Source organism: Scyliorhinus canicula, chromosome 6 (assembly GCF_902713615.1).
Source record: "Scyliorhinus canicula chromosome 6, sScyCan1.1, whole genome shotgun sequence".
Lineage (NCBI taxonomy): Eukaryota > Metazoa > Chordata > Chondrichthyes > Carcharhiniformes > Scyliorhinidae > Scyliorhinus > Scyliorhinus canicula.
Genome location: NC_052151.1, coordinates 101570088 through 101589976, shown reverse-complemented (window position 1 = coordinate 101589976; position 19889 = coordinate 101570088).

The following is a 19889-nucleotide window of genomic DNA, read 5'->3' as shown; positions in this document are numbered from 1 at the left end:
TACAAGCAATATTAATCTTTAAACTTCATACAGTCATGACATTTGGCTCACAAAGTGAACAGGTTTTACTAATGTGTCCATAAACGTGCTGTTCCTGGCAAGTGTCCGTTTCCTTTGCACAGATCATTGTGCCTCCCTCATGGGATCACATCTGTGATCATTTGAGTTGTTTCCATTGCTAGTTTGTTGGTGGGATGAGCTAGCTCTCCCAATCTTCTCCTCATTCGCCTCTTTATTTTGAGAACACGGTCTCTTGCTTTTGGTTTTTTTCGTAGCAGCTTCTGGTGTGGTGCTGGTTGATACTGCGTGCTGAGAGGTCTGCAGAGTTTATGACCACATCCACCTCTGTGGCCTCACCGACATGTTGAAAATCCTTGGTTTCTGGTACCTGAGTGAAGGTTGGAACTGGGGGCGCAGGTCTCACCCCTTCTTGGTTTACTGGAGCATCGCTCACTTGCTCTTCGTCACTTGAGATTACAATGCCCTCTGGTTGAGCTGATCCAGGTCTTCTTGATTAAACTCCAGAGGCGCCACCATCACCTAGCACTGCCAGTCCTGGAGGCTTGCCATCACCAGGACAATGGTATCAATGCCCTCAGCCATGACACTTGGAGACTTGGTCATGTCCCTCAGCAAGTGAGCCATGTCCCTTATTGCCTCACCATGTGCCTCTGTACCTGGCTAAGGTCAGTCAGCACCAGGCCAATTCTCTCAATGCTCTCAGCCATGATGCTTTGTAAATGGGCCAAGCTCTGGAGCACCGCGGCAATGTCCATATGCACCAGGAACATGTCCTCTTGTGACTGGGCTGTCCTGTCCTGTGCCTCAGCCATGTCCAGCACCTTGTGACCCAAGCCTTGGACATCCTGACATATGGCTCTGGCGTCTTGCCCCAGGCCTTCCACCCTTGCCTCCACCCTTTTATTGTTGGTCTGCGTGCACCGCATTGTCAGCACCATCTTCTGTGCCTAAAGATGTCTGAGCGACAGCTGTTCCTTGGGATCGGGCAGCCCTCCGACCATCCAGTCCCTCGGGAGTCCCAGCCTCCATCTGATGTGCTGCAGCATATGTGGGGGCGCTTGATCACTAACATTACCACGAGGTGATGCGATGGCGGATGGTCCAGGTGAAATGTGTGGCGAGACGGCGGTGTCTTCCCAAGAGTGGTGCTGCTCAGTGGTTCTGAGGGTCTGGATGGGAGGGCAACAACCCCCGAAGACCCAACCTCGCTTGACGGAGGTCCTGCAGGACAAAAGACAAGAGTGAAAGCTAGAAAGGACTGGTCTCTGGGAGAGGAGTTACTCACTTGTTACAGGAACCTCTGCATTGCATCGGACCCTCACTGGTTTGGGACTTGCTGAACTCCATTGCAATCCACCATGAGATGCAGGGCCTTCTCCTCAGTGGACGGTGTGGACCCGAGTATCTGGGATGCCCCCTCTGGCGCTAATGAGACACTGGGACGCGGGGTTTATAGGGATCTGTAACTGGTGGCATGTGTGTGCAAGGCTCCTACCCAAAGAGGACAATACATGTGTTGGGATTTGTAAGGGAGGTGCAGGCAGGTGGGATGTTGTTGGGGATTAGGGGTAGATGTGAAGAGTGTGGGACGGGAGCGACGCCAAGGGCTCAATGGTGGTTAGTTATCCAAGATGCTAAAGGAAATTGTTCATCTTCTTACCCCATTGTGGCTGGTCCTCTTAGTAAAGCTGGCAGCGTTCTGAGCCTCTGCCATCTCATCCCAGGCCTTGTTGAGTCTCTGCATCACCCTCGGGAAGAGGGTGTCCCTCCTCTCCTTAACGGCATCCAGCATTCGATTTATCTCCGACTCCAGGAACCTTGGTGCTAATCTTTTCGCAGCCATCATCTTGGCTGGAGTGACAGTCTGTGCTGAGTGCAGCACTTAGTATCTGCTCCAGCTTGTCAGGCACTGAACTCGATTCCCTATCACAGCGAATCAGACGCCAGCAGGGTGGGAATCATGCGGGCTGCACGTAGACTGCGTGCTGACCCATTTGCATGACATGAATTTCTCTTGGCCAAACGGGAGCGTATGATTAGGGTGATTCTCCCCCTGGCAGCAGCATTTTGTCTCCAGAATGGACAATCCAACCCGGGAATTCCCATTGAAACCACCCTACGGCACCGGGAAACTCCCGGGCGAGGTTATGCTGCCGATGGGACCAAAGAATCCCACCGCCGGCGCCTTGAAATATTAGAAATATTTAATCTGCTAAGAAAATGACTAATGCACACCAATGAGGCTAGTGAATGATGCTATTCAGTATTTGGAGACATTTATAGTCGGATTACTCGCAGTGGTGGAATAGACACTAATTAAAAATGTTCATTTTTTTATGAGGAACAGTGTGCACTTTGTTCATGACAAATCCATAGAATCTATAAAATCCCTACAGTGCAGAAAGAGGCCATTCAGCCCATCGGATCTGCACCAACCCTCCAAACGAGAACCCTACTAAAGACCACTCCCCCATCTTATCCCTGTAACCCCACCTAATCTGCACATTCTTGGACACTCAGGGCAATTTAGCATGGCCAATCCACCTAACCTACACATCTTTGGACTGGGGGAGGAAACCGCAGCATCCGGAGGAAACCCACGCAGTCAAGGGGAGAACGTACAAACTCCACACAGACAGTCACCCTAGGCTGGAACCGAACCTAGGCCCCTGGCACTGTGAAGCAGCAGTGCTAACCATGAGACTAAAGTTCATATGATGGTACAATCAAAACTAAATTATATACTTACTGTTCCGTGTTTATGGTGAAGGCAGCTGCAAATATCCTGCATAAGATGCCGACCATGTGTTGAAAGCAGAATGCATATGGCACATATTTAGAATACTCTGTTAACTAGAATACCTGTCAACTGGATTGGCAGTGGGTTAGATATTATTCTTGCAGCTTTGAACTCAGATTTTGCCCAGGCTGATGAAATGCCAACCCCTGTTGACTGCAAAAGCCTTCTGCAACACAAGTAGCCTTCACTGCATTATTGTATGATTTTATACTTAGATCTCAACCAAATTCCTAGTGGGTAAGCCAAAGCACAAAACTGTCCCCACTTATTTTCATTCATGTTAAAAATAAAAGATATCCTGGGCTCATAGAATAAGAACCAACTGCATATAACACAATATTGAACCTTTGCTACTTAGGGTACAAATCATAGGATTTGTAACCCAGACACCAGGATTCATGACAAGAGTTTAAATCCCATCATGCAGTTCAAGGAAAGGCGAACCACAGAGGGGGCAGGAGGAAGGAAGAGACAGGGAACAATAGAGGAGAGCCAGGGAGGTAGGTGGGGGGGGGGGGGGGGGGGGGGGGGGGGAGAGACAGGGAAATCAACCTGACATCTACAGGAACAGAGAAAAAGGAGAATACATGCTGAGGACGGGAGGGCCGGCTGAAGCGGCAGCGTGCACGAGAAGACAACGGCGACGAAATCCGACCGGGAGAAGCAAGGGGCAACAGCGGCACCAGACCCACTCGAGGATTGCCCTCCAGAAGTGCCTCGCCGGCACAAACGGTTGTCTACTTACATATATATATATATATATATATATAGATATATCATATCCTGTGTACATAATAGCAAAATATACTCTGTGCAAAAATCCAATAAAAAACATTTATAAAAAAATAATTTAAAAATGAATTAAACTTGATTGAGATTTTGAAACCAGTGATCGCAAAAGTACCAGATTGTTACAAAACCTCACCTGCTTGATGAGGGAAATGTCCTTGAGAGGAAGAAATCTTTACATTATACTGTGCAAGAATGTTCTTGGCGCATTTTTCTTCTTTTTATCCATCGACAGGCAGTATAAGGCCTATATTGTGCAACATTTTTGGAAGTTCCTTTGGGGAGGATGGGAATACTGCACTGGTAGATTGTGTTAGGATAACCGTCAAAAAAGTAGATCCCAAGTCACTGAAGTCTTGGGCATCCTTGCTACAGGTAAAGCCACCTTGCAGCTCTCTTCATAGTCCAGGTGTGGTGGGAACCGAGTTTAGGACCTGACAAGCTGGAGCAGCTTTTAAACGCTGCACAATTGATAGTATATGGACAGTCTAGCTACACACACAAACATATATGTCAGCCAGATTGATAAGATGGCAAAAATAAAAGGTAAAAAACAACAGACCAAGTGTCCTGCTTCAGGTATTTCAACAGGAAAGCACAGCATCCCAGGTGAAGTCAAACAGGCAGTACCATGAAATTCAATCCATTCTGAAGGTTAGGGTGTCTAAAATTCCAACAGCAACGTAGATCCAGCATATCCTATATCATGTAAATACCACACACATCACAAGCCTAATTCCTGATACAGGTGTTAATATATATTCTTAAATTCCCTACTACTCAGAAATTAATTAATTAGAACAAGTTCTCACTTAAGTGCCCAGTTTTGGAGATTCAGGCGCACTTTGTCTCACTGTCAAGCGCTTGTTTCCTTACCCTTTCAGAAAAAACTCGGCTGACTTCCCTCAGCTACAGAAGCTAGCAGAACCTTCTATCCTTGCACAATTCCACCTTGACTCACTCAGCAATTCACTCAGCTGGGCGACACCTTTTCAGTTCAAACTCCACAATTAGGGGCAGAACGGTGGCGCATTGGTCTAGCACTGCTGCCTCACAGCGGCGAGGTCCCAGGTCGATCCCGTCCCTGTGGAGTTTGCACATTCTCCCCATGTTTGCGTGGGTTTCACCCCCACAACCCAAAGATATGCAGGGTAGGTGGATTGGCCATGCAAAATTGCCCCTTAAATTTATTTTTTAAAAAGAAAAAAAAACTCCACAATTAGCTCTAGCAAGTTACTTGAGTAAACTTTGCAGTTCAACTGGTTTCGAAAGCCGCCATCGGGTGTCCTCAGACAGACTTGTTCGTACAGCAGAGCTGAGGAAAAGATTAAAATTTTCATATTTGCTGGTTATGCTATTTCTGCTAAAATTACACCTTTATAATCTTTATTCTCACAAGTATTCATACATTAACACTGCAATGAAATTACTGTGAAAAGCCCCTAGTCGTCACATTCCGGCGCCTGTTCGAGCACACAAAGGTAGAATTCGCCTAACTGCTCTTCTTTCGGGACTTGTGGGAAGAAACCAGGAGGAAACCCACACAGAGAATGTGCAGACTCCACATAGACAGTGCCCAAGCCGGGAATCGAACCTGGGACCCTGGCGCTGTGAAGCTAACCACTATGCTACTGTGCTGCCCTGCTACCATGCTGCCCATTGGACAATTAAGCGGCACGGCACAGTAGCAATAGGCGGCATGGTAGCACAGTGGATAGCACTGTTGCTTCACAGCTCCAGGATCCCAGGTTCGATTCCCGGGTTGGGTCACTGTCTGTGCAGAGTCTGCACGTTCTCCCTTTGTCTGTGTGGGATTCCTCCGTGTGCTGCACTTTCCTCCCACAGTCCAAAGATGTGCAGCTTAGGTAGATTGACCACGCTAAATTGCCCTTAGTGTCCAAAAAGGTTAGGTGGGGTTACTGATTTCACGAATAGGGTGGAGGTGTGGGCTTGGGTAGTGTGCTTTTTCCAAGGTCCAGTGCAGACTCGATGGGCAGAATGGCCTCCTTCTGCACTGTAAATTCTATGATTGTATGAATTGCGAGAATTCTTATTTAAATTCTACCTTTATAAGTATACAATTCATTGATTGTATTGATATTAGGTATTTACCTTCCATTTATTCAGGCTGCTTTTTAAATAATTATGGTTCATTGTATATTTTGTGTGATAGGTTGCAAGTTTTCAGCATTACTTGCCCATAGAAAAAACTTAATGTAGATTTTATGTAGTGGTTGGCGCCCTCTCTCGGTAAAAAGATTACCTGTTGCACACCTATGATTTCAAACTAGGTATTCTTGAGCTGAAGACAAAAATGTTGGCTTTAACCTTAGTGTACAAGCATATCAATTAATAATATCATTCAAATCTTCCTGTATACATAGTTTCATTAATTTATTAATTAATAGTATTGAACTAAGTATGTGTCTGAAATCTTTGATGTCACACAGTAGAGCTGGTTTAACTCAGTAAGTTTGTAATGCAGAACAAGCAGCGCAGGTTCAATTCTCTCGGTTCATTACCCAAGCAGGTGCTGGAATGTGACGATGAGGGACTTTTCACAGTAACGTCATTGCAGTGTTAATGTAAGCCGACTTGTGACAATAAAAGATTATTGTTATTATTAGTTCTCAACTGTTTGTACACACAGGTACCATTCAACTGTTTTAAAACAAATCAGCCATTGAGCTTAAGTCCAATAAAAGTCTGATACACTCCCGTCACCAGGTGATGGGCTTGTTCTAAGTTCCACAATCACTGTTACATTAACATGAATTAAAAACATGCTTATGTGCACTTGGTTCATTAAAAATGGCTTTCCTAATGCTACAGGCTGCAGAAAGTAAGGTAAGATGTTGGAAAGAGTAGCAACCACTGATCTTTTGCACATGTGGGAGGCTTGCTTACACAACAAAATCATAAACATTTATACCTGGGGGGGCTTGGCAGTGGCTTCTGATGGTTTTTATAAATGTGCTGCCCTTTTACATCTGGGACATAAATTTAAATTCTCTCCAAACTAATGCAATAAAAGATTTATCAACCAATTAATTTGATGATGCCATGCCCATTTTTCAGATACTAAACACGCTTGTTAGCCCGCAGCATGTTGGGCAGGAAGCACATGCTCATTTTGAGCTGATGGTGTATAGGAATTAGATAAGGCACATATCTGAAACAGGTGTAAGGCCCTTTATTTGTGCAAGTAAAGGGCATAGTGCTTTCCAGAGATCCTGGGCAGGATCTAACTAAATTGGAACAGAGTCCCATGACGAGTACATTTAGCCAGGTGTTTCCTGGCACTCGCAGCACTGAGAAATACCACGCTATCTAGCGGGACTCTGGTTCAATTTGGGCCCAAATCAGGGAACGCCCCGCCCAGGCCACACTTAGTCCCGCTTCCTGCGCTGAGGATCTCTGCTCGCCAGAACTCCTCAGGAGGAGACTGGGACAACATTTTTAAATGGCATCCCAAAATCTCAACCCCCTTACACGACCCCCTCCCCCCCCCCCCCCAAAGCTCCAACTCACCAAAAAGGGGACATTCATCCCCCCCCCCCCCTCCCCGCCGCATACACACAGGGCACCCCGGGGCCCAATCCCCACCACAGGAAAAGTGCCAACCTGGCACCCTGGCAGTGCCCCTGCTAGCTGGCAGAATAACCTGGGCACCTCGGGGCCTCCGAACCCTTGGGAGACTCCCTCAACTGCCATTCCATCTGTTTCCCCTTTGTGGGATACATAGAATTTATATTTACATAGAATTTACAGTGCAGAAGGAGGCCATTCGGCCCATCAAGTCTGCACTGGCTCCTGGAAAGAGCACCCTACCCAAGGTTAACACCTGCACCCTGTCCCCATAACCCCATAACCCAGTAACCCCACCCAACACTAAGGGCAATTTTGAACACTAAGGGCAATTTATCATGTCCAATCCACCTAACTTGCACATCTTTGGACTGTGGGAGGAAACCGGAGCACCCGGAGGAAACCCACGCAGTCACGGGGAGGATGTGCAGACTCCGCACAGACAGTGACCCAAGCCGGAATCGAACCTCGGACTCTGGAGCTGTGAAGCGATTGTGCTATCCATAATGCCCATCACTGAACATCACTGAACAGCGCTCACCCAATGTCTCCAAGGGCCTCAGTAGATCAGGGGAGCGCATAATCGAGTAAGACTAACTGTCTCAGTCTAATATTCAGATTTGAAATATAGTTATCCCACCCACAATGGGCTGGATTCAGATCACAATATCTGTGCGATCGCGTTAGATCTCCTGAGGTGTGGTGAGCCGGATAAATCCCACAAGTGGGATCTCCTGGCATCTACCAGGCGCGCCACCTTTGGGGCGCAACACAGCTGGTAAATCGTGCCTTCTATGTAAAATTGGGTCACCCTAATTGTTCAAAACAACTAAGTCCATGTGACCCAACAGTCCTTAAAGGGATGCAGGCCACAACCAAAAAAGGAGGTTTCAAAATACTCCAAAATATGGAGCCTGGAGATGCAGGCATGTTTATCTCCACTCCACATTAAAATTATGGATTGTACCTGAAGCTATTCAATAACTTTCCTAATTGCAATCCCGCACCACCCGTCACCCCACCCCAAACTTCCCAAACCCAATAAGGTTTTTCTACCAGGAAACCACTGATACATCGCTGCTCAAAACTTAGACAAACTGAAACTACTCATTGCAGTTCTCATCAGAGTCCTTGACCCTTTGGCTTTGACAGCATCAGTTCCGCACCTGCTCTCTCAGGCCGAATCCAATGGTAAGCAACTTCTGTCCACTTCAATCCTAAACATGGACATTCCTAAAAATCTTATTCCAGAACTGCATGGCTTTTGGCCATGGCCCGCATACTCCTAATCTCTACCCTTGTCAGACTTCGTTGGTTCCCTGCACACCAGTAAATCAACATTGAGATTTTGACCTCCTCTTCAAATCCCTTCTTTGCTGCTCTTCAATAACTTTATACTCCTGCCTTTCTAACTCATTTATTGTTCATTCCTTCCACCCTCCCCTCTAACATCAAGGACTCATCTTTCCACATGCGTGCACCTGCCTTTTTAAATGTTTTCTTAAAACCACTTTGCCTTCTTGTCACCCTCCCATACTTCATTTTTTAAAATGCCTTCAGGTTCGTCTAATAAATTCCACCTTTTATTCTTTGTGTATAAAGTTTTGTGAGACATTGGGAAGATTTTCCCCTGGAATTATGTTGATGTCCCAATATAATATTAACAGGTAGTCAAGGAAAATCAGTCAGGGAGCACTCCAGTGTCTCCCTACCATCACTTGCAATAGAAGTGACACTGAGGACTGGATTTCACCTTTTGATTTCGTAGCAGGTGTTTGAAAGCATCTCAGGAGAAAGTGACTGCAGAAATGGGATTTTAATTTCAGGAGGACGCAAGTCCGAACAGAAGATGGACTCACAAAGTTCAAAGACAGCCACGAGGGCTGGAGGCTGCAGTCCCAGTTAAAGTAAAAACAGCAAGTCCCTCTAACCCTCAACACCGACACCCACTTACCTCACAAACTCCCATGACCGATCAATGACACCTCGTGGGATGGATTCTCCGATTCTGGGGCTATGTCCCCACGTCAGCATGGGAACTGTGGCATTTTAGGCCAGGAAAACTGGCGCAAAACGGCCACTGATTCCTCGTTTTGCTGGGGCAAGCAGGAAGGCAGAGTAGAGCACTTGGCTCTAGCTGCTGATACATCCCGGAGAATTGCCGGAACCATGGCCACACATGCCCATGGCAGCGGCCTGCGGTGGCCGTGCTGTGCTACATGGCGGCGGCCGCTCACGGACTCAGCCCGCGTAGTCCCCTCTTCAGCCGGCTCGCACGCCCTGGACCACACACCCCATAGTGTGCACAGCCTGGAATAATGTCCCCCATTGCCCGCAGATCGCTCCTCCTGCAAGTGTGGCGGCGCTGGACTGAGTCCGCAGCCGCCATGCCGCGATCCCGATAGGTGAGACCTTGACTCACACCGTCGGGAACTCGTCGGTTGGGGGTGGAGCATTGGGGGTCGGGCCTCAGGCAATGTACGCCACTTTGGAGGGGGCAGAGCATCGCGAAAGCGATGCCGTCCCCGATTTTGACAGAAACTTGGATTCTCCAGCCTGTCGCCGCACGCGATTTTGACATCGGCGACTGGAGAATTCAACCCCATGTCCTCCAACCATCCCATCTTATGGATGCCTGGTCTCTCAGACAAGAATGCATGATGAGGCTTGGCTCAGAGCCCAGACATCCGTTAAACAGTTGAAACAGCTGCACCCCAGGGAAAACTTTCCTCGATATACAGCTCCGACTCTCTGGTCTATACTGTCAATTTCACAAAAGATAAAGAAGTTCCAAATACTTGTTGGACTGTAGTAAAAACAATTTTCAGGGATAAATTATGTTCTTAAAGCTTTGTTTTACACATTCTATTGTCACTCTAAGATTCATTGTTTCTGCACAGTGTGCATAGTGGGTGAATTGGCATGGAAATGTGATAGTTTAGCATCGATGGTTAAAGGAATTGTGTGGGGTAGGTGGAGGGGCATCACTTAGCATAGAATGTATGAGGAACTTGGGGGTTCTGAAGGGGCTTAGCTTTGTGCAGAGAGTATAAGAGATCATGAGAGTAGGTGGACGGCATTGCTTGATATCCCATCCCTCCCACTGACCACATGTCCATTCTCCTGCAGGTCCTCCAGCCGACGGCGCCAGCACATCCCGGTTGGCCCCTGTGATATTCTTTGCTTTCGAGATGAGGATGGCTTTGATGTAGAACATCAAGCTATGTTTTTAATAAAGCTGATTTATGAACATTACAACTAACTAGATTCAAACTAACTTACTAAGAGACAAATATTAAAAAATACACTAACACTACTATTCTATTGACAGAGCTTCTGAAAACATACCTACTCTCTAACCCGCCTGATCAGCAACTCTCGGAATCAAGGGTATCACGTGATCCACGTGTATGCTCTTCATCACTCTCTAGTGGTTGGATACATTCACATTAAATTGTTAAAACTTCATTAATCCTTCACCCCACCGCCAGTCTGGGCCCTCTCACTCCAATTGTTGGGGTGTTTTTCCTGAGGAGACACAGAGAGAGCATCGTTAGCCACACACGTGGTTCAATCGTGGGGGAGGGGGTGTGAAGATGGGGTTGGGGGGGGGAAGGGGGAGGGAGGATACTCCCTTGGTGGGGACTTAGTTTACCATACAATATACATATTGTCACAGCCGCCTCTCCTGACTCCGAGGAGAACACATCGGAGGAGAGCTCCGAGGATGTCACTATAATAGTCCCAGCACAGCTGTCACCTCCACTCTTCCCCAGCGCAGATGCACACATCTTGGTGGGACATCAGTGGTCAGGCTCCTGGGGCACAATCTGGTGAGCACCTCAGTGCTGCTGATGTACATCAGGTGGAGGCAGGAACTCCCAGGCGAGACAGCAGTCGGAGGGCTGCTGAATCCCAAGACTCAGCAGGGTCCCAGTCTGGTGCTGAACTTCTGGAAGTGGGTAACCCGGAGCTGATGGAGACAATTGGGAGCGGCTGGGACATTTAGAGGGAGATGAAAGCATCACTCCAGCAGATCCATAGCCACTTGCAGGAGTCCCAGAGGCCACGTGCGCATGAGATGGTGGCGGCAATGAGTGGCAACGAGGCCAACACTGTTAGGGCAGCGACCACAGTGGAGAGCCTGGTGTACAACATCGGCACCATGAGTGAAGGTGTCCAAGGCATCATGCAGTTGGTTACGGCCATGGCTGAGGGTCTCAGCGGTATGTCTGCCTCGCTGGGGGATGTTACCCAGTACCAGGATGGCCTTGATGACATGTCCCGCTCTCAGATGGACATGGCCGAAGCGCTGCGGAGCTTGTCCCTGTCACTGAGGAGCATCGGCTAGGGCGTCGACACGATGGTGTGGACCATAGGGAACCGCCAGGGCTGGCTGAGCCAGACAATGCAGGGGGAGCTCGGGCTCGAACCCAGAGGCCCAATGGGCACCGGTCGGGAGGAGGGGGCGCTGGATGCCAACTCGGACCCCTCCCACGGGGTGGCGACGGTGGCCACCAGCTCCCCCGAGTTCAACTGCTCTGATGAGGCTGCATCTCACCGACAGCACATGGGGCAGGGCAGCACGGCTGTGCATGTGCCATCGACCAGTCAGCCAGGACTCTCCGGCCCCAGAGCACCAGAGGGTGCCTGCCAGGGGCATCGAGAACCATGGGATGTAGTAAGAAGCTTGCTGCCTCCACCTCAGGTACATCCTGGGGAAATGCCAAGACGTCGTTGTCGGACTTGGAGGGCCAGGCACGTTGAGCATCACTGAGGGAATTGGGGCAGGAGAGTGCGGGGGAGGTAGGAAGTGGGGAGGGATGGGGTTGGGGGCTGGGAGGGGTGGGGTTGGGGGCTGCAGAGGCTGGGGCGGCACTCTCATTAATGGGGATTTGTACAGCACATTAAACAACTTTTTGCACAACCATTATGATGCGTCTGTCACTTTCGTCGGCAACGCGGGCTGACCCCGGACCCTTTGCCCATCTCCAGGCAACCCTCCCCCCCCCCCCCCCCCCCCCCCACACACCTCCCTCCTCCCTCGTGGCACTTACCCAGCCTCCTGCTGTGGGCATGTCCCCGCAGCTTTGTCCCATCCCCTGGGTGTTCGGATATTGCATGTGTGGTATTGCGTCCCGCAGTATTCAAGCACAATGTCTCGGCATCACAATGTGATTGGAATGCTAGGCAATGACTCCCATATGGCCCACCTACCCACGGGAATCCACTTGGCATGAATCAAGTGCTCACTTAACCATGATTGCCAATTCCCCATTAGCACTAGCCTTCAGCCATCAGCCAGAATCCTCAGCGGTCAGTGGAGGTTATGGGTGATCGGTGGGGCAGACGGGCAGGGACAAGAGTTATCCCGGACTGAGGTTGGGATCCAGGGGTTGACATGGTGGTGCTGCAAGTGAATGTCCCCCAGTTGCCCCACAGTGCCTCCCCCCACTCTTCCATGTTGGCCCACCCCTAAGGAGGGTTCTCCGCCGAGCACTTGGGTGGCAAGCCCAGCACCCCCGGGCTCTTTGCCTGTGAGCAAAGATGGCTACTCACCTCCTCGGTTCCCCATTTAAGTCCTTCTGCCAGGTTCATGTTTTTCAAAAGTAGAAACGTCGACCAGAATGGCCCCGGGGTGGCGGGGGGGGGGGGATCTCCCGGGCCACCTGAGACCCCAGAGTGGTCAGAATAAGTGTAGGGTGGCTCCCTGGCACTCCCCCTGGAATGCAGGCACCTTGGCACTGCCCAGCTGGCACCATACCACTGCCACCCTGGCACTATCATGGTGCCTAAATGGAGGAGCTGAGAGGGTTTGAAGGGTGGCGAGTGCAGGGCAAGTAAGTAGGGGCCTCCGGGAGGCTGGGTGGGGTTCTAGAAGAAAGGGAGTGCTATAAGGGGGTTTGGGGGGCTTGAATAGGGGGGACCCCCAGGGATCCCATAGCGGGGTGTCCTCATTTGGGGGGTGTGGGGTAGTGTCCATGTGTGTGGCGTTGAAATTGCCCATGGTATGGGGGACCCACAATCTCAGTTAGAGATCAGGGCACCCTTTAAAAATGGCAGCCTGATCTCAGCTTCCCAGTGCGAAGAACAATTCTGAGTGTGGGCTAAACCAGTGAGAAACTCCCCTGAGCCCCAAAAAGTGACTAAGTGTCATTGAATAGCGGTGGGGAACTCGCCGGTAGAGCCGGCGGGAAAATCGCTGAAAATCCTGTCACAAACTAACTTCAAAATTTTTAGAGAGAATCGGGCCCCAACGCAGAATTCATTGACTTCCATGACAGTAAAACTGGTGCCACACCTGATTGGTTCCACTACTGCTAAGGGGCTAGCACCGGTGCCATATGGAACACAATCGATCCTAATGAGAAACGGTGCCGGATCACCTGTTTCACGATTGACACTCAGGAGGCTGACAAGCTGCAGCCGCATATACTGCACTCCCCACACACACCATCCCAGCTAACAAGATGGCAGCGAGGAGAGGAGCCACGAGGTTTACTCTTGCCGAGCTGGAGACCCTCCTGGACGTGGTGGAGGAGCGGACAATGACCCTGTACCCCGACTCGGGAAGGAGGCTGCCAGCTGCGCCATTCGCCGTGCCTGGGTGCAGGTGGCAGAGGTGGTCAGCGCCATGGGCAACACTGTCTGGACTGGCCAGCAGTGCCGCATAAACTGCACGACCTCCTCAGGGCGGTCAGGGTGAATAGGCAACACGGTGCTCCTGGCACTAACCCAAGTCCCACACACACGTGACGTATGTGCCAACTCCCCCCCAACCCCATCCCACCACCCTCATCCCCACAACACTCACCCCCCCCACCACCCTCACCCCTACACCACCCTCACCCCCATATGACCATCCCCTCACCCCCACCCACACGCCCACCCGCACTCCCTCCTGGCCCGTGGTCTAATCATGCGCCGTGCGTTGTGCCTTACGCAACCAGCTGGGGATGGGGTGCATCCATCTGGCATCCCCCGCCCCCAGCCAGTGCCACAGCCGGAGCCCCTCCAGGGACCGGAGCAGTGATGGGAGCAGCTCAGACACCAGCCCCCGCCCAAGACTGAGGAGACCCCGGAGCTTCAGTCGAGGGTGACAGTGATTTCCCGTCACAGTTGTCTCCAACACCCTCCACCACCCGAGAGACACTCACCTTGGTAGGACACCAGTGAAGAGGCTCCTGGGACACTATCTGGTGCTCACCACAGAGCTGGTCCGGTTCAGCAGGTGGAGGTAGGAACACCTGAGGTGGGGACAGTCGGGCTGCAGGTCGACCCAAGAAACTAGTTTCCGTCCAGATGGGTCTCAAGCGTCTGGAAAAAACAGTCCGATCTATAGAGGAGATGCAGTCGCCGAGCCAGGGACTACAGGAGGGGTTGTCAGTGAGCACCCAGCACCTGCAGGTACAGTTGGAGGAGTCCAACCAAGTGCAGCAACAGGCGGTGGTGCCTACAATCAGTGCCACCCAGGCCAATACCACATAAATGGCGTCCGCAGTGGAGGCATTGGGGGGGACGGTTTCAGCTATGGCCTGGGGCATTCTGTGCAGGCGCTGGCCGAGGCTCAGGACAGGTTTGCTGCCCCACAGGTGATCATGTCCCAGAGCCACCTGGAAATCACAGCGGCGCTCTGGAACATGGCCCAGTCACAGCAGGCCATGGCTGGGAACGTCGGCGGCATTGCCAATGCTATGGCTCAGACACAGACGCGGTGGCCCAGTTGCAGAAGGTGGCAGCACAGTCGCAGCATAATGTGGCATCATCCCAGAAGGCGCTGGTATACTCCCTGCGCTCCATGGCTGCGAGTGTGCAGACCTTGGTGAGGCCAGAGCGGGCCTCCAGTGCTGGCCATGCCAGGTGGTGGGGGAGCCTCAGGGGATGGCTCTGCTCACACCCCCGGCTCATGGAGTAGCCTGGGGACCATCAGGCACACAGAGGGAGGAGGAGGTGATGGAGCCCGTGCAGAGACTCCCGCAGTGGGGAGGGGGGCAGAACACCACATCACCTCTGACCCTCCTGTCCCTGGGGCATCTGGTGGGCAGTGGGCAGAACAGGGTGGCACCACGCCACCTGGGACACCCAAGCAGCAGCTGGGTCCATCCAAGCGTGGTTGCCCAGAAGACAGCCGCCAACGGGGACCTAGGTCGCAAGGTAGGAATCACAGCAGGCCCCCTCCACTCCTACTGTGCCATCTGGGGAAGCACCTAGACAAGGTGTTAGGTCTCGTAAGGCCAGGAGGTTAGACAATAGTTACATTGGCACGGGTGCAGGGCACAGTGTAGTTTTAGGGACATGGTAACAAATCTGTATATACTCGTTCACATTAAACACTTGTTGCCAAGTTACAACGTGCCTCAGTGCTCTGTCAGCTGGGTGTGAGTGGTGGGCTGGCTGGGGGTGGGGAGGGGGGGGGGCAGGATTAGGTGGACGTTGGGAGGTGGAATGAGTGGACCCTCTGGGCTCCCTACCTTCCCTACCTTCCTCCCTCCTCCAGATCACCCTCACCACTGCCACCCTAGGGATCCGATTGGACTGTGTGGTGGGCTGGTCAGCTCGCACAGATGTGCATGATGGGGCAGCTGATGGTCACATATCAACTGCACGTTCATCCCTTTGCGTTCTGTGTACAGCGGCCTGAAGTACATGTATTGTGCCGACTAGGCATATAGGGCCTCCATAACGACGCGGATGCACCTGTGCACCGAGGTTTGTAAGTTCCCAAACAGGTTCCCACACAGCACTATAAGGACCCCGTCACGTGAATGTTTCTGGAGACCATCACCCTGGCGGCCACCGGGAGCAGGTGTCCTGCCCCACACCCATGCGGTGCCAGGTGTGCCATCATCTGGCAGATATGAAATGAAATGAAAATCGCTTGTTGGCACGAGTAGGCTTCAATGAAGTTACTGTGAAAAGCCCCTAGTCACCACATTCCAGCGCCTGTTCGGGGAGGCTGTTATGGGAATTGAACCGTGCTGCTGGCTTGCCTTGGTCTGCTTTAAAAGCCAGCGATTTAGCCCTGTGAGCTAAACAGATATGTCACACTGTCTCTCTGCTTAGCTGGAGTCTTAGACGACATGCCCGGTCCGGCAGGTCCTCAAATGACAGACGCTGCCGATACACATAAGGCCTCATGTGGCGCCTCGTTGGCACCTCCTCCTCTTTGGCCTGTTGGGTGGCTGGCACTCCAACCAGGGCGGTTGCCACCTGTCCCTCTTTGGCACGCTCCGCTGTTGCCCGCTCCACTGAAGCAGCTTCCTCCTCCCTAATGGCAATCTGTATCTGACCACTGCCCCAATCCTGTGGGACGTCACCCCGGCCAATTGGCCTGTTCCCTCCATCTCACCCTCACCCATCCCAGCCAGCCAAGTTAGTGTCCGACCTGACAGCTTGTATTTCCTACCTTCCCTCTGTCTCCCCCAGCAGCCACCATGCCGCTTTCATGATTTAAAAAAAAGCACAAGTGAACTTCGGCATTGGGAACTCAGCTCATCGGAGGTAGAGAATCATGGAGGCCCACTAATGATATGCAAACGGTGTTTACTGTACCTGTGTTCCAGACTGCATTGACACCGCTGTCGAGGTGACGGACAATCACGGTTTGGAGTCAAATCGCCGCTGGCCACTATTTTGTCATCGGAACCTATTCTCCACCCTATCACGTTTTGCGATTTTGGCATCGGCAAACAGAGAATCCCGCCCATGAACTTTCTAACTGCTTTTATTATCCTACTGCAAATACCTCCCACAAGAAACTGAAATTAACTATCCCCAAGTCCTGATCCAGCTTCCCTGTCTGACCTAAGTCTCCTGCCACGATTAAATTAGCACTTCTGTCCAAATATGCAGAGTTGTGTAAGGTCCTCTAGTATGTATCTGCAAGGATCATGTGATCTGTAATATAGAATGGCACACAAAATATATATCTGGAATGTTTATAGAAGTGTGTAGTTTATACATAAATACAATAAATAGAAACAGAAGATGAAACATTGCTGTTTGCGCTGTCAGCAGACAAATAATTTAATGCAATTGAATGACATTTTCCTGTGCATGGTCTTAACAAGAAAGTAATTCATTTAGTTTATATGTGTTATTTTTTAAATAATTTTTATTGAAGAAATTTTTCAAAATACAAACATTTTAACCCCCCCTACATTTACATTTAAATTATAACAAAACAAAGTCAAACCCCCCTACTTAACAAAAAAAGAAAAAAGTCCCCCCCCCCCCTACTCGCGCGTCCCCCCCCACCCCCCCCCCCCCCCCCCCCCCCCGCCCCGCCGGCGAACCGACAGTCAGACCAACTTATCATTTCTAGCAGCGTCCTCGGGCAGGCCTTGCCCGTGCCACCACCGCTACCGTGCTTCCTTCGTCTTTGTCCCCCCCCCCCCCCCCCCCCCCTCCTCCCTCCCGCCCTCCCCTCCCCTCCCGGGTTGCTGCTGTCACGGCCTCAGTTTCTATCTCTGATCCAAGAGGTCTAGGAAGGGTTGCCATCGCCTGAAAAACCCCTGCACCGACCCTCTCAGGGCGAATTTGATCCTTTCCAATTGGATGAAGTTTGCCATGTCGTTTAACCAGGTGTTAACACTCGGAGGCCTTTCGTCCCTCCACTGAATCAAGATCCTCCTCCGAGCCACCAAGGACGCAAAGGCTAATATTCCAGCCTCCCTCGCCTCCTGTACCCCCGGTTCCACCCCAACCCCGAAGATCGCAAGTCCCCATCCTGGCTTGACCCTGGACCCCACCACTCTCGACACCGTCCCTGCCACCCCCTTCCAGAACTCCTCCAGTGCCGGACATGCCCAAAACATATGTGCATGATTCGCAGGGCTTCCCGAACATCTAATACACCTGTCTTCACCCCCGAAAAACCGACTCATCCTTGTCCCCGTCATGTGGGCTCTATGCAGTACCTTAAATTGAATGAGACTTAGTCTCGCACATGACGACGACGAGTTGACCCTCTCCAGGGCGTCTGCCCATGTCCCGTCCTCTATCTGTTCCCCCAGCTCTAACTCCCACTTATCTTTCAGCTCCACTACTGGTACCTCCTCCACCTCCTGCATAATCTTATAGATGTCCGAGATCTTCCCCTCCCCGACCCAGACCCCTGATAGCACCCTATCACTCACCCCCCTGTCGGGGAGCGCGGGGAACCCCTCTACCTGTCGTCTGGCAAATGCCTTCACTTGGAGGTACCTGAACGTGTTCCCCGGGGGGAGCCCAAATTTCTCCTCCAGCTCTCCCAGGCTCGCAAACCTCCCCTCTATAAACAAGTCCCTCAGTTGTCTAATACCCGCCCTCTGCCAGCTCTGGAATCCCCCTCCTGTGTTTCCCGGCGCAAATCTGTGGTTCCCTCTTAGTGGTGCCCCTATCAAACCTCCCACTTCCCCCCTGTGTCGCCTCCACTGCCCCCAGATCTTGAGGGTGGCCGCCACCACCGGGCTCGTGGTATACCTCGTGGGAGGGAGCGGCCATGGTGCCGTTACCAGTGCCCCTAAGCTTATGTTGCCGCAGGACGCCCTCTCCATGCGCTTCCAGGCTGCCCCCTCCCCTTTCATCATCCACTTTCGTACCATCGATGTATTTGCCGCCCAGTAATATCCTGAAAGGTTGGGTAACGCCAGCCCTCCACTATCCCTACTCCGCTCCAAAAAGACCCTTCTAACTCTCGGGGTGCCATGTGCCCACACATACCCCATGATACTACTCGTTACCTTCTTGAAAAAGGCCCTGGGGAGGAAGATGGGCAGACACTGGAACAAAAACAAGAACCTCGGGAGGACCGTCATTTTAACTGACTGCACCCTCCCTGCCAGCGACAGCGGCACCATGTCCCACCTCTTAAACTCCTCCTCCATCTGTTCCACCAGTCTGGAAAAGTTCAACTTGTGGAGGGTCCCCCAGTTCTTTGCCACCTGCACCCCCAAATACCTAAAACTTTTAACTGCTCTTTTGAAGGGGAGCCTCCCAATTCCCTCCCCTTGGTCTCCCGGGTGTATTACAAAGACCTCACTTTTCCCCAGATTTAATTTATACCCCGAAAAGTCCCCGAACTCCGCTAGTATCCCCATTACCTCCGGCATTCCCCCCTCCGGGTCTGCCACATACAACAACAAATCATCCGCATAGAGCGAGACCCGATGTTCCTCCCCTCCCCTTGTCAGTCCTCTCCACCCCCCTGAAAGTTTATATGTGTTAAAGCATACTTTAAAATAGCTGACCGAGGATTCCTGGATCCAAGCCTTGTGCTGAGCAGAAATTGGAACTCCTCAGCTTGGAAATATGAAAATCAACCAGGGTTCTTGTTGTTGATTATTGTATAGTGACAACTCCTGGAAAATGGATGTGTGTGATATCAGGTGAAGACAAAATGGAATAATTGGTGATATCCTCTGTTGAATAACCTGTTTTCTTGACTTGTACACGAAGAATAGACATTTTATTGAAGTATTAATTTGGCTGCTGATGCTGATGGGTTCACATCTTGCAAGTCAATGCCTTCAGGACAAGAGGGAAGAAATAAAACTAAATTGTCCTGATCTACATTATAAAGCCTCGAACATAGAACCGATTAGTGAAGTGCAGAGGAGCTGTACAATCATGGCCATAACCATTGCTTGATAATTCAAGAGGATTAATAAATCTTAAAACTAAAATATTAAAATATCATTAGCACATTAGC